Source organism: Pinus tabuliformis, chromosome 9 (assembly GCF_031772625.1).
Source record: "Pinus tabuliformis cultivar Carrire ecotype Pingquan chromosome 9, CPIR1, whole genome shotgun sequence".
Taxonomy (NCBI): Eukaryota; Viridiplantae; Streptophyta; class Pinopsida; order Pinales; family Pinaceae; genus Pinus; species Pinus tabuliformis.
This window is the reverse complement of record NC_142307.1, coordinates 1,682,707,347-1,682,723,850: the sequence shown is the minus strand read 5'-3', so window position 1 is coordinate 1,682,723,850 and position 16,504 is coordinate 1,682,707,347.

Sequence of the window (16,504 nt, the reverse complement as noted above, 5' to 3'; positions counted from 1 at the left end):
TGTGTTGTTTTTTAAGCAACTTTCATACTTATTATGTTTCTACCTGCTTTACAGATGTCTGTGTCTCCTCACATTAGTTTTGTTGATGGTGCTTGCCGTAGTACCTGAAATCTATCATCCGCGGCATGGGCAATTTTTTGACCCCCATGGTGAGTTGATTGATCTTCAAGGTATTTGTTTAGGTTGAACAACTAATAACATTGCTAAGTACAACACAGTTATCGAATTTTTGTCAGAAGCTATCGCTCTTGACATCCGGGAATTGGTTGTCAACCTTGATTCACAACTTGTGGTTCTTCAACTCAACGGGAAATATTCTATTAGAAACCCACAAATATTGAGAATGTATTTATGTATTCGTCTATTGGAGAGAAATTTTGATTAACTTACATATCCTCATCTTCCTAGGCACATGAATACATTGACAGATGCATTAGCTAATTATGTGTCAGATAGACATCTGCGAAACATGTGAAAAACAAAAACAAAACATTGTACCATAGTAAGAAAGGAAATATAACACACACACACACACACACACACATATGTTGATAATGTTTGTCATACATCAAAACCCCAAAAACTAATATGTGTGTTCAAATCCATCCGTGGCTCACAGGCTCCAAAAATGTAGAATGCTAGACCTATGAACTCCTCGGCATGGTGCTCATGGTAGCACGTAACCGCTCATACTACATAAGTCAATAGTCGACAAATCTGGGCATACTCTGGGATACCATGGGTCAAACCCTCAAGGTTCCGTGTGATCTCCTCCTCATTATCGGTTCCTTCCTGATAAGGAGTGTTATCAAACTGCCGAGCACACGCCTAGAAATTAGGGACATCCTAATAGGACGCTTTGGTCCCACATCTACATTTTCAAAATTGAAATATCATGAATACATGTATTTCAAAAACAACAAAAAATAAAAAAATTAAAATTGTTTGTTTTTACCTCCATCGTCATAATCTGCTCCCTCTGGGAGCAGCATATCTAGATCGCTATGGAAGTTAGTACTGCTATAGGGCCAATCCTCTACTATGATCAGTTGTCACCATAGCCATGAGAAGAAGGCAAGCTTATATGACATATGATGGCCCTCGGTAATCCTAGGCATCAATGCACTCCAATGGACCATCTGTGGGTCTCGTGGCAATGGCAGTTCCACCTCACCAAGATGGTAGTGAAATAGCGGTACCTGCTCCAAAAATAATGTCACTAGAATGAAACCATAGCATAACTACTTCAAGTTTCTTGCCTTGGATTTAGATAGCTGGCACTTCATGTTTACCTTCATGGCTTGTGCTGAGTTGAAGATGGATGGCGTCATACTGTTGATAGCATACTGAAACTTTGACTTGTTGGACTCATGCTGTGCTTGACCCCCAACCACTCTGTTGATGGTCAACAACAACACTTTTAGCACAAGATCCTGAACACTCATGATCACTATCTTGCAGCTCTTCGATTTGAGTGCTTTTGGGAAGTGTTCTGCGAGCAACATATTCACACTTGCTCCAATAGGTCTAGACCCATACAAATTGACTGGTTCCCCTCTTCGGGACAGTCCCATGATGAAATAAATGTTGGAAGTTTCCAGCTCTAGTTCTTGGTCACAGATCATAAAAACTTCTCGGTTGACATCCCAGAGATTGATAAAATACTGCAGCAGCTCGGGTTGAGCCTGAAGACCTGGTGTGAGGAAGAATTTGAGGAGCACACAGTTCCTCATGACATTCAAGTAATTTGGGTCTACCATTTTTTGTGCATTAATGTCCTCATGCTCATGTTCCCTCCAATCAACCATTTTTCATGATCTTTTCCCTGCAAAAGTCATAAAATTAAGTCAATAATCATCCTTGGCTAGAGAAATTTGGATCAAATCAGAGAAATTGGACAAAAAATTGAAAATTTTGTGTTCACGACGCCGGCGTGAGTGTTTTAAAAATAGTATGGCTGACAATGCGCTTGACAGTGCTAATATCCCCCGATCGACGCAATTTCCAGGCACAAAATCGCGTTGATCGAAGGAATTTTTTTTTTGCTAAATCCTCAAGAAATCCAAAAAATGGTTAAAAATAGGCAAAACAAGCATGAAAATGAAGTTAAAGGTCTTGGCTCTTACCTGCAACTAATGGATCATCGAATGACCTCCCGGATCTCCCACAATTGGCTCCTAAAAATCTAGGGCACAAATGGGTGAAAAATGCTCCACACAAGGTGAAATGGTAAAATGGTAAAAATTAATTACTTTTTCCTCCTTTTATTCATTTTTTAGGAAATATTAGGGTTTTAAAAGTATTTTTGACTTATTTTTGCCTTAGAAATTAGATAATGCATTACCTTTTATGCAGCAACAGGTGATAGATTACTGATGATGGTACTGGAGTCACATTTAAGCTCTTTTCTCGACTTTTAAAACTCAAATGAAAAGATTGCCAAGTATTTTTCCCTTTTTAACTTGTAAAAGAGAATAAAAATGGGTGGTCCACTTTCAAGCTCTTTTCCGACTCTTTAAACACTAAAAGATTCCCGAGATCTTGTCGTTTTGAACTCGTTAAAGGCTGCGAAATGTCATTTACCCAGTATACATTTACCCTGTTTTCGGGTTGGGATAAAATATTTATGAAAAAGGTACTGCTTGATTGAAATGGTCAAATGGTTCTCTCAAGTATTTTTTTCTACCTTTTTGGGCTCAAGATACACAAATGTACAAAAAGGGACCACGTGGAGTTTTCTTTTCCGTGTCTTTTTCAAACTCTATAAACATGAAAAAGATATCGAGTTATACCTTTGTTGAACTCGTTCAAACATTAAACGATATTGGATTCATCACCATGACGGGCATGAGCTTCTCCTTCTTAGGGTTCATTAAACTTACTAGGTCAGATTCGTCTGAAGGATGAACTTACATGCAAGCACATGTTATCCCCTTCAAGCTTGTGATAAAAAATAATTGGGGTACCTGCCAGAAATGGTGGGGGAAAATTGGAATTATATCAGTTGTGTTGGCAACTCACTCTTGAACATGACACTTTTTGCTTCGTGTTGAGTTGGGATATCCTCCTTTTCATCATTGACCTTCCTGGGTTGGGTCGTTCATTTTTTCCTTCCATTTGATCTCTGCCATGTCATCATGACCACCGATCCTATGGATCCAAAAGCTGCCAAACTCCATAGTCGTGTCACTGATATGTTCAAGAGTTAGTCCTTATGCAGTTATACTTACTCCTAATTCTCTGTATCATTTGAAATCATTGCATCCCTTTGTCTCATGTCGATGATGTGGGATACATCATGTCCCTCCTTCAACACGGTCACTTCTTGTCGACTTCAGCTCATTATCCAGGAATTTGGACGAGAGACTCCCTTTCAGTACCTTAGAGCTTACATGCCCTAATGGCAAGTTCTTCACACTCGACGTCAAGTTCACATCATTGGCTTTCGATCAGGTGATTTCACAGGTGTTCGACTTCAGTTCCTTTATTCACATTCTGTGAACTGTGCTGCTAGTACCTTGAGAGCCATTGTCATTATTGATGGTTTCTCTTGCACTTGTTAACGGTTCACATCATTGACCGGTAATTAAGTGACTTTCTAGCATGTTCGACTTCAACACATTCATTCACATGTTAGAATTTGTACTTTGATCGGGTCGTGTTGGAGCACAAGACCCTAGGCTTAGATTACACAAGTCTAGGTTGCAAGGTGATGTGACATGATCATGTTGATATACATGTCTCTTTTAGATGGATGGTTTGACCATACCATGAGTTGTTATATGTGATCATTCTCATTATTGGATGGTTGTAAACATACCTTGATTTCGATATGATCCTCTCTATTGGATGGTTGTGCCCATGCCTTGGATCCATTTACATGATCATTCTCTGGATGGATACATCCATACCATGATTCATGTATCATTTGTCAGAGTTTTTGGTGATGTATATGTATCTATGCTTGCTTGCAGGTTTTCTGATGATGGATTTTGGTTCCCCACATCTACTTGTAAAGCATTTCACCCCTCACTCTAGTTCGGCCTTCACGCTTTAGGGGGCATCTGTTAAACAAAATTTTTTCACTGTCCCTGTACTCCCCGTTCCACAATATTGGAGGACCTCTACAGTGAACCCTCCATGCTTTCCCATCATGAAGAAAATCCCATTTTGTCCCTCTTCATGAGCAGAATGATTCCCTTTTGCATCATTTCCCAAGAATCTTCCTTTTACCCCAGTTTACAAGACCGGCGCTAATGACCAGTTTCCTCCTCATGCCGATTTGCAGAGATTAAAACCAGGACTAGTGTCGTATGGTGCTACTGAGCCTTTTCTTAGTCATGCCGATCCTCCTCTTTTGGCAAGTTTTCTAAATATGGAGTTGAAGCTTCCAGGTCTAGAAGCTTCGTAACAGAAGTCTAGTAAATGGTTGGGCTAGATGGAGCCAAGGAAGTTAGTTTGGGCTCCTTTCCCCTATTAAGATGGAACCAACCCAAGAGATTTTACCTGTACCACACCAACTTAGTCAAACATAATAAAAGTTTCAGCTAGATCATAGTGTTTCAAAATCGGGAAGGGTATTTAATTTTCTCGCGAGCTTAAGATTTTCAGAGTATAAGTTTTCATCTCTGGTGTTGCTCCACTGCCAGCATGCCTAGATAGTACCCCGATGGAGTCACGTAGAAACACAAGCATTGTTCCACTACTAGTGAGCCTGGTTAGTACCCCTGTGGAGTTTCCTGCTTCACCTCTCTACGCAAGAAGACTTTCTCTTATTTCTCTCTTGTAATTTTTTTGAAAGAGGACTGTGCATAGGCACTTATTTATCTTTTGGTAGAAGAGGGATCCCAACTTGTTGAGAGTAGAAGAGGTTGTTCCTTCAAAGAAGCATGTAAGACCTATGATTTATGTTTTCTCATTTAGATTTCCCCTTCTCCATTTCTACTAGTTGGATAATCTTGAACACACGGAGCAGAAGACTAAGTACAGGCACGAGGTTTCCTAGTTTGGATAAAGGTTCATGTTTGACCAGAGCTTCCCTTACAGATGGATCATATTTTCCGTCAAGACTTCATCAGCCAAAAATTACAACCAAGCATAGAGAAGATGGACACAGGGTTGGACAAGCGCTGCAGTGTCACAAGAATCTTTGAATTCAGCCACATACTTATTCAAAATCCCGAACACAATATAGGACAAAACTTATTTACAAACGAAATGACAAGACATGAAAACAAAGCAAAGAAAAATGAAGAAAAACCAACAAAGCAAATAAACATAACAACAATATGCATGCTGTACATATGGCGAGGCATGACCCTAGACCATTGAAAATAACATTTTAAATATTTTCCATTGACAGGAAGGTTGTCAATCCTCCCATCAAGTGATTGTAGATGATACATGTGTTGGACAAGTTTTTCATGAATCGTGAAAGGACCAATCCACAAGGACTGGAAATTTGTGTGTTTTCCTTTGTCTTCGTGGGGTTTATCCCACTTCAAGACTAAGTCACCCACAACAAAGCTAGTGTTCCCTGCAGACTTTCTATCGAACCATCTCTTGATACGGTTCTGGTGGAGTGAAATTTTTTCTTTTTCTTTCATCTGTTCTTCCTATAACTTGTGTAATGTGTCCATCCTACACTGAACCAATAGACATGACTTGCCTTGGGATTCTTGGGATAACTGGAGAGCAGGAAAGTAGATATTTGGTGGGAGGATGGCTTCTTTTTTGTATAAAAGGAAGTATGGAGATGTGTTCAGAGAGGGTTTGGGTGTAACCCGATCAACCCAAATATCATTCACTAGAGTGGAATGCCAGTTTTTTTGTTTAGAGTAAATGATATTTTTTATGGTGCGAATGAGATTTTTTTTTGTAGATTCGGCAAGACCATTTCCCCGTGGGTAGTAGTTAGTTGAATGCTTAAGCACAATCCCTGTAAAGTGCATGAAGTAATCTATAGTAGTCAGGATGTAGCGGTGTTGCTTTGATGAATGTGGGAAAATTTCCCTAATGATGTCTAAACCCCACTTTTAGAATGGTTTGTCCACTACAACAGGCTGCATCGGTGTTGTTGACCTTTGAGTTCTACCGGTGCATTGCTGACTAACCGGGCACTTGCAAGAATAAGCATGTGCATTGTCCAACTGGTCCGTCATGCAAATCATGTAACTCTCTCTGAATCCTGTGATTCCAGACAGCTGAGAAAAATTCCATTGTTGTGCTTTCTGTAAATCACTCCATGCACCAACTGGTAAGATAAGGATTTGAGTCAGAGTGCCTTCTTTTTCCACATGGAAAAGTGAGAGGGCATGGTGTCATGCTCAAGGTACCGATGCACTTCTTTGTACCAAGAGTTGTCATGTGAAGTGGGTGGTACTCGCTCTACATTATACATATCGATTTCTTGCTCCCATCCAACGAGTTCTTATTCTTCCTGTTGCGCATGTACTGCTTTTGCTGCAAGTTTGAATAGACCATGACCCTTTATAGTGTGAACTAGCTTGATATCAAGATCATATTCTTGCATTCCTATCATTGAGTTCGCATGTATTTCACCCAACTCTTGTTGAACAAGCAACAATCTAACTACGGGGTGCAATGGTTTTTCAACAGGTAGGGTCTAAAATGTTTCACCACATTAATCCATGGTGGGATAGTTGAACTAAGATCCTTGCATGCTCATGCTCATGAAGGAGATGGGATGCTCGTTGTTTAGCTCATCCTTTTGAGTGAGCACTGCAACGAGTGAAGTGTTAGAAGTGAAAGTATAAAGAAAGAAATCCTTGTTGAAATATGGGCTATATAGCGGGGGTGCATCTGCTATCACCTGCTTGATATGGGTGAATGCATCCTTTTCCTTTTTTTCCTCAGCTATAGACTGCATCCTTCTTAATCATATCTTGGATAGGTTTAACAATCTGTGCATAATCTAACATGAACTTTTGGAGGAAGTTGATATTTCCTACGAAGGACTCCATAGCTTTTTTGTTCACTAAGTGATGAATCTGCGTGATAGTCCGAACTTGGTTCGGATCAACCTTGATCCCACTCTTGACAATGACGTGCCTAAGGAGATTCCCCTCAAACACTGCAAAGACGCTCTTCTTGGGATTCAAAGATATCTCATACTTTCAACATCGCTCAAAGATCTTCTTGAGATGGCATAGGTGCTCTGACCATTTTTTGGAAAAAATTTGTTACGTCATCAAGGTAGACCACCACACTCTGTCTGATGATCCCATGGAAGGTAATGGCCATAGCATGATGAAACTTTGTGCCTGCATTTACTGGCCCAAATGGAATTATTAGATAAGTGAACATACCCCACTTGGTACGGAATGTAGTTTTAAGCCTACCAAGTTATGCTACTTGAACCTAGTTATATCCAGAAAAATCGTCAAAAAGAGAAAACATTTCTGCTCTGGATACTGTTTGCAAGATGCGCTCCATAGATGGAACTAGGTAGTTATCTTTTTCCAAGACACGATTAAGATTTCAAAAATCTACGCATAGGCGGATCTCCCCAGAATTCTTCCTCACAAAAAATAAGTTTGAAACCCAAGTAGAATGATGAACCTTGTAAATGATCCGAGCATCCAAAAACTTGGTAAATTCTTTTTGCATGAGGGATTCAAGTGATGGATGGAATTTTCTAAGCTTCTGCTGAAATGGATTGAACCCTTATTTGATCAGAATGATGTGTTTTATTATTCGCATGTCGTATGTTTTCAAGTCATCATATGTCCACACGAATACATTAGTGTACTTTCTAAACATGTGGACAAAGGCTTGCCAATCTTCTGGTATGAAACACGCATCGAGATTCATGAACTTTAGATCTTTTGTTGTTCCCAAATTAATTTGATCTTGGGTCCCTTGAAGCTGTTATGCAAGTCATATAGCTTCTCGAGTTAAACCACACCCTTTGTTGAAATATGGCAACAATAATATTCCAATTTAATTTGTCCTTGAATTAAATTGTGAATTAAAATTGAATTTAGTCTTAACAGCTACTTGGAAATAATTAATTAATTAGTTGGAGAAATTCAAGTTAGAAGTCTTTCTGAAGTCATGCAAGAGTTACCCCTTAAATTAAGGAGATAACATTGAGTTATATTTGAGTTGTAATTAGTTAACTCAGTTTACTGAGTTAAGTCCAGTTAAATTAGTTCCAAACTGTTTGAGGAACTAATAGTGAGTTAACAGTCAGTTGATGCATTAATGAACTCAACTAGTGCTACTCCAGTTAACTGAAGATTCCCTCATCAGAAATTCATGCATGTATATTTTGAGAAAGACCTAGTTGAGACTAATGTTCAAGGACAGTATACTATCAGTTTCATGTGTTTTCTCATGGAGAAAACTCATGCATGCAGTTGAGGATTCATCCTTGAGGATTGTGCAGTTTTGAAGGCTTGGTTTTCCACTTGGTAATAGGCAAATCATCCATAAGGAACAATGCAAGGAAATATGAGCTTGGAGGGTAGAGAGGAAGGCTGGAGAGGAGCCAAGATTGCCTGTGAGTATCTGTGAGGATTGTACTGAGAGCTAGCTAGCTGTGAGAGCTAAGGCTTTGTATAATTCCTATGTATTTACAGCATGTATGATAATACAATAGTGTGGGGTTTTTATCTGAGACCTTCCCCAAAGTATTTTCATGTGTATTGTGCCATTGATTCTTCTTCTTCTGGTTATATTGTTCAGCTCGATCTTTAAGATTCTGCAAATTGATAGTAGAAGTAGGTTATAGTATTCTGATTTGATTTATATTGCATTATCAGGTTAACCTGTCACATATTTTCTACATGGTATCAGAGCTATGAACAATATACTGAGAAGAGAATTCGAAGTTTGAAGTTCGGGGTTGTAGGTGCAAATCGAATTCATATCATACTTCAAGGTTGGCCAATGGTATTCTATGGCTTGAGACTCAAGTATGCCTTGGAAGGTAGCTCGAATTACATAGCATGGAAAGATATAATAGAGGCTATATTAGAAGACAATGGCTTGAAGGAATTCAATGATCAAGAAATCCCAAAGCCAGCTTCAACTAATGCACAAGAGTTGGCTGAGTGGAAGAAGTGTGTGGTGAAGGTGAGATGGATCATCCTTAAGGGAGTTCGAGACCATATTGTCTCAAGTCTCCATGGGAAGGATACTCCATTTTCAATGTGGAAAACATTGAAATATCTCTACTAGAACAGTAGTGACCAGAGGAAATTAGCGCTCAAGGATAAGCTTCGAAGAATCAAGATGGAGAAGGGCGATACTATTTCCACATATCTGAACAAGCTCACCACCTGCAGAGATGAGCTTGGCAGTGTGGGAATAATTATTGCTGATGATGATATGGTGAGCCTCACTCTCCTTGGCCTTCCAAAGAGTTGGAATAGCTACCAGGACTCTATGAATGGAAGGGAGAAACTTCCAGATTGGGAATGACTGTGGTCAGATCTTATGTAGTGGGAGATCAGGAGGAGAAAACGAGATGGTTATTCATCCAAGAATGATGATGAAGAAAATCTTGCCTTAACAAGTAAGGCAAGGAAAGGGAAGGAAAAGGGTTCCCATTTCAAATCAAATTATTCTCATGGGACATTATGTGACTAATTTCCCATCGAAGAAGTCCAAGAAGGGATCCTCAGAAGGATCGAAAGGTGTGGCATTAGCCTTTCAGTTTGAAATGGACTTTACCCTCATCACATGCATGGTGTCATCGATGATGGGTTGTGTTTGGTATCTTAACAGTGGAGCCTCATTCCACATGACCGGTGATAAAAAATTATTCAGTGCCTTGGAGGAGAAATACCTCAAGATGCGCATAGAGATGGGTGACGACGGAAGGTATAATGTTTCAAGAGTGGGCACAATTGCTTGTCAGAGGGAGCATGAAACTCCTCTCACCTTGACAGATGTGATGTATGTGCCTGGACTGAACAAGAACTTGGTATCGGTCGCGATGTTGGAGGACAAAGGCTACAATGTTGTCTTCAGTAAAGGAAAGGCATTCCTAAGACACATAGCCATGGGTTAGACCAAGAGGATAGGGATTCAGGTGAAGAATCTCTATAAACTAGAGGTAGATGATTATGCAACATTGAGTACGAAAGAAGAATTGGTGCAAAGCCAAGACATTTGTGAGTTGTGGCATAGGCAGTTGGGCCATTTGCATCATGGTGCTTTGAAGAAAATGCTGCAGATATCTACATAAATTCCCAAAGGTAAACTTGAGCAAGTTGACATATGCAAAGGTTGTACCTTGGGAAAGTACACCAGGTCTTCCTTTCACAAGACAATTGAGTAGAGGCTATCTTATTGCGATTTCATACTAATTTGTGTGGACCATTCTTGACAACACCCACAGTGAAGAAAAGGTATTATGTGATTTTCATTGATGATTTTTCTCATAAATGCTGGATTTATTTCATGTAGAAGAAGGACCAAAATTTCACAAAGTTTTGTGAGTTCAAATCTTTGGTTGAGTAAGAGTTAGGGAAGAAGATCAAGGCCTTGAGAAGCGACAACGGTGGAGAATATGTCTCTCAAAAGTTTAAGGAATTTTGTGCAGTGGAAGGAATTAAACGAGAGTTGACGGCACCTCATCACCCACAACAAAATGGGGTGGCCAAGAGGAAGAACAGAACTATTGTAGGGGTAGCACGAGCAATGCTACATGACCAAGGCCAACCACTTCACTTGTCGGCTGAGGCATGCAACACAACAGTCTATTTGTAGAATAGAAGCCCACATCGCATACTTGGGATGAAGACACCAGAGGAAGCTTTCTCCAGTAAGAGACCAGATGTGGGTCACTTCAGGATCTTTGGCTCATTAGTATATTTCCGTGTGGAAAAGGATGCACGAAAGAAGCTTGAGCCGACAACAGAGTTGGGGATATTTGTGGGGTACACTAATACACCTCACAACTATCAGATGTACTTGCCTACCAGTCAGAGAACAGTGGTTCGCGAAGATCTCAAGTTTGATGAGAAGAAGGCCATGTGAGTTTCCCTTGAGAGGGAGCTCCAACTATATGCCATGGAGGAAATGTTAGTTCCTAAGGAGGAGGAGCCTCAGATTGATGCAGAACAATGACATGTAGAGGTTCCAGGAGTGGAGACATCTGCTCAAGCAGAGTCTTCTAGATATGGATGGAAGCACACAAGAGAAACTAACAGATTGTTGCAGGATGCAAGAGAGAATGTGGGAGCACCATCTTCTCAGTGCAAATAGAGGAGGTCACCTGAGAGGTACACTGGATACATGGCCCTAGTTGGGGAATGTGTTGAGACCGAGCCATCTTCCTTTGAGGAAGCAGTACAACAGCTGATTTGGGTTGATGCTATGGTGGAGGAGTATGACTCCATAGTTCATAACCCTGTTTGGGACATGGTTCCGAGACCAGAGAACAAGTCAGTTGTGAGTTCTTGTTGGCTTTATAAGGTAAAGCAAGCTGCTAATGGTATTGTGGAGAAGCATAAGGCAAGATTTGTTGCTCGTGGCTTTTCACAGGTTGAGGGGATTAACTATGATGAGAATTTTGCTCCTGTCACAAGGTACTCATCTATTAGATCTATGTTGGAACTATCAGCACAGATGGGTTGGAAGATCCATCAGATGGATGTGAAGACTGCATTCATCAATGGCCAGATTGAGGAAGAGGTGTACATAGAGTAGCCGGAAGGTTTTGAGACCTTTGATCATCAGTCACATGTGTGCCGACTCAAGAGATCTTTGTACGGGCTGAAGCAAGCACCTCGTGCTTAGTACACTAGGACAGAAAACTACTTCACCGGGTTGGGCTTCACAAAGAGTGAAGCAGATGCAAACCTATACCACATTGTGGTGAAAGGTAAGTTGTTGATCATCGTACTTTATGTTGATGATCTCATATTGACTGGTGATGATAAGTTGATTGTGTCTTGCAAGGCAGACCATGCAAGAGAATTCGAGATGAAAGACATGGGTTTCATGCATTATTTCCTTGGCATGGAAGTGTGGCAGAAGGATGGGGAGTTGTTTGTGTCTTAAGGCAAGTATTCCAATGAGATACTTAGGAGATTCCACATGGAGAAGTGCAAGCCCATGCAGAATCCTCTAGCAGGTAATTGGAGGAAGGAGGTTGCTACTTCAAGAGAAGTAGTAGAGGCTATTGTGTACAGGCAGCTTGTGGGTTCACTGAGGTACTTAATGAACACATGACCAGATTTGTGCTATGTAGTGAACTAGCTGAGTCAAGTAATGGTTTAGCCTACCAAGATGTTTTGGAAGGTGGCAAAGCATGTATTGATATACCTCAGAGGCACATCTCAGTATGGATTATGGTATAGACAGACACAGGGAGTGAAGCTATAGGACTTCATTGATGCAGATTGGGCATGGAGTCCATCAGATAAGAAGAGCACATCAGGAGGGATTTTCAACCTTGGGTCAGTGGCAGTTTCTTGGTACAACAGGAAACAGAGGTCGGTTGCACTTAGCTCGGCAAAGGCAGAATACATGGCTGAAAGTCAGGTAGCATGTGAGGCCATCTGGATGCAGAAAATCCTAGTTGGTTTGTTTGATCAGAGAATGGATCCAACTGTGATCTATTGTGATAATCATAGTTGTATCAAACTCTCTAAGAATCCAATATTTCATTATAGGTCCAAGCACATCGACATTCGGTATCATCATCTTAGAGACTATGTAGCGAGGAGGATCACGTTGTTGCAGTATATTTTGACAGAGGAGGAAGATGCTGACATTTTGACAAAGGCATTGTCAAAGTGTAAATTCGAGTTCCATAGAGACAGGATCAAGGTGGCAGATAATCCCTTTCTTGTTGAGAGGGAGTGTTGAAATATGGCAACAAGAATATTCCAATTTAATTTGTCCTTGAATTAAATTGTGAATTAAAATCAAATTTAGTCTTAACAGCTACTTGGAAATAATTAATTAATTTATTTTGAAATTAATTAGTTGGAGAAATTCAAGTTAGAATTATTTCTGAAGTCATGTAAGAGTTATCCCTTAAATTAAGGGGATAAGATTTAGTTATATTTGAGTTGTAATTAGTTAACTCAGTTTACTGAGCTAAGTCTAGTTAAATTAGTTCCAAATTGTTTGAGGAACTAATAGTGAGTTAACAGTTAGTTGATGCATTAATGCACTCAACTAGTGCTACTCCAGTTAACTAAATATTCCCTCATCAGAAACTCATGCATGTCTATTTTGAGAAAGACCCAATTGAGATTAATGTTCAAGGACAATGTACTATCAGTTGCATGTGTTTTCTAATGGAGAAAACTGATGCATGTAGTCAAGGATTCATCCTTGAGGATTGCACAGTTTTGAAGGCTTGGTTTTCCACTTGGTAATAGGCAAATCATCCACAAGGAACAACGCAAGGAAATAGGAGCTTGGAGGGTAGAGAGGAAGGCTGGAGAGAAGCCAAGATTGCCTGAGCATCTGTGAGGATTGTACTAAGAGCTGGCTAACTGTGAGAGCTAAGGATGTGTATAATTATTATGTATTTCCACCATGTATGATAATACAATATTGTGGGGTTTTTATCTGAGACTTTCCCCAAAGTATTTTCATGTGTATTGTGCCATTGATTCTTCTTTTTCTAGTTATATTGTTCAGCTCGATCTTTAAGATTCCGCAAATTGATGGTAGAAGTAGGTTATAGTATTCTGCTTTGATTTATATTGCATTATCAGGTTATCCTATCACATATTTTCTACACCCTTGGGGATGAGGTTACCTTTATTCTCATAAGATGTGTCTTGCAGAGACTTCTCATGCATGTCTTCATTTATCGTTGCATCCTTGAAGATGTCAGTGTTAGCCATGAAATTCAGTATCTATTCATCATCATCAAAAACATGTAAATTAGTGATGTTGTAAGGGATAGATGGCTTATACAAATTTCAACAGAAAATCTATCCCTAAGCAGTGTCATCCTACTAGCTGCATTTTCCAGAGCATCTGCAGCTGTATTACACATTCATGGTACAATGATGATATTGAAAGCCTAGAAGTTAGAGATAAGTTGTCATACCTCTTTTTGGTAACTCTTAATATGAGGTGAAACACAGTGTATGGTGTTATGTACCTGACATACCACAATCTTTGAATCACCTACGACTTTTAGTGCCACAACGTTGAGGCTGATGGCTTTATATAAACCCAAAACAAGTGCTTCATATTCAGAAGTATTGTTCGTGCACTCAAACTCCAAGAAGCTTGAGACTAAGTGTTTCCTTTTCCTTGGGTCTATCAAAACACACCCAGCTCTAGAGCCATCCTGTGTTTTGGATCCATCGAAATACAAGGTCCATAAATCATCTATAAAAGGACCTCTTGCCATGCTAGTATTGCTAACACTACTGCTACTACTGTTACAATGTAATGTATAGGTTTCATTTCCATTAGTTGGTAAAAGAAGGAGACCCAACTATGCATGTGGTGGGGTGGGGCTCAACTGTGCAAGATAACACCCCAACTGCATTTCTAGAAAGTAATTGCCAAACAGAAGTTCTACGAAAGCCAACGGTTCATTTTGACCATTCAAGGGAGTAACGTTATGTTTCATATATCTCTCCGACAACACCTGGATCTGGTTGTTTCCTCCCTGGTACAGAAGACATAAGTGTAACCAGTCTGTTGAAAAATATCCTTGCAACTTACTGGACCAACCTCTGCTGAGAAATAAGCCATATTCTTCCAGGATGTCCATGATCACAATGTTAATGCATTGATGAACTTGTCTGTCAGATGATAACTAGATGATCACATCTTGTAGTTCACCAATGGCTGGTACACATGTTCAGTCAAGTTGGATGATCTGCGTAGTTGTACTGCTCCATTGCACATTGATCTTTTTAGCGATGGAGAGTGGCATGACATTGACTGATGTGTCAGCGTCAGCCAAACAGTTGTGGAAATTGAAGTTGAATATTTCAAATGAGAACAAAAATGGTGGGTAGAGTGAGTTCACTTCCTCCATGCGAAGCACACTGAGCATAGATGCGAGTGATCTGGGAGACTTGCTTAGTCCCTTGCTGGAAGAGGTAACATTGTCTGTGGATGTTTTCCCCAGTGCGTGCAAAAGAATATCCCATTGACCCGTGATCTTGGTTAAGTCATAAAGAGAGATGTTCGCACTGGTATTTTTCATATCTTCAACAATATTGTGATTCAAAGTGGGAAGACTCACCAATTTTTCTGGGGGGAGACGTGTTTGTACTATCCGACGGAGTGTTTTGGAGTTTTTTGCTCATGGACGTATCTTTCGCTGTAGCTGTCTTCCTGGACTTGCTTTGCATTTTTTGTGTTGAGGGGGTCAGTGGATCAACGGTTCTGAGCAATTGTATAAATTTTTCTTTTTGGTATACAAACATAGTGGGAGCCCCTTGACTTCTCAAGTTGTATTGACTATTATGCTTTGGGGGCTCTTCTCGATGATTGTTTTCTTCTGGGCAACATTAAGACATTGATACATGTTAATTACATGCCCCATAACTTGGAGCTTCATCATATGCAACATCCTCTTCTTCATCTTCATCCTCTGGCTGAACTTGCTCACTAGCTTTAAGATGATCAGCCAACCTTGAAGCCATAGTGCTCATAACTCAGTTCCATTCTAGAAAAGACTTCTCTGAATGTCATTCTTCGTGGATCGTGCAGTAGTTATCCTTCACAATTTGGTCCACTTGGAACACAACATTGGATCTTTGTGTAGATTTAGCCAGGTGGCTACTACTGCTACCTAATGTCACATTCTTCCTCTATGCAAATTTGGGAGGTCTGTTGCTCACAGCTATCTTGGTTGTCCATTTTTTAAGTTCATCTACTTTAGTTGTCAAGGATTTGAGGAGATGAGTAAGGTTCTCAATTTCACTTGGTTCCTTTTCATTTACCTTACTCACAGTAGTTTGAGACCTCTTGCTCATGTCTTTGGAGTCCTTAGTTGGTTTGATGTCTACAATTACTCCAATAGCACACAAGTCTTTCTCCACATCAATTGCATCTTGGCAATTTTCAACTAGTGTTGGTTTCACAACTCGCTTGACGAACTGTACAATACTGGTCAGCAGTGTAGATGTGTATTAGTCAATTGCGATGGATTCATGAGGTTTAGTGTCCTCAGTGAACTTGTTTGAGATACGGTTAAACCTCTGGTTAAAATCCTTCACGTTTTCTTTCTGCTCCATCTTGAGACTACCCAACTCTTTTAACAACATGGTGGGGGTTTTGTCCTCAACAAATTTCTCAAGGAAAATTCTTTTGAACATCCCCCAGTTCTGAATGGAGTTGAAAGGCAGGCTATGGTACCATGCAACTGCTTTGCCATCTGAGGTACATGGAAACATTCTACATGCAATATCATCATAACGTACCTCAAGTGTCTATAGATGTAGGTAGAACATGTCTAGATGGTCTTCTACCTTCACTATTCTGTCAGGGTCATACGTCATTAACAACTTCTTTGCGTGTCTTGTCATCTTGTGCA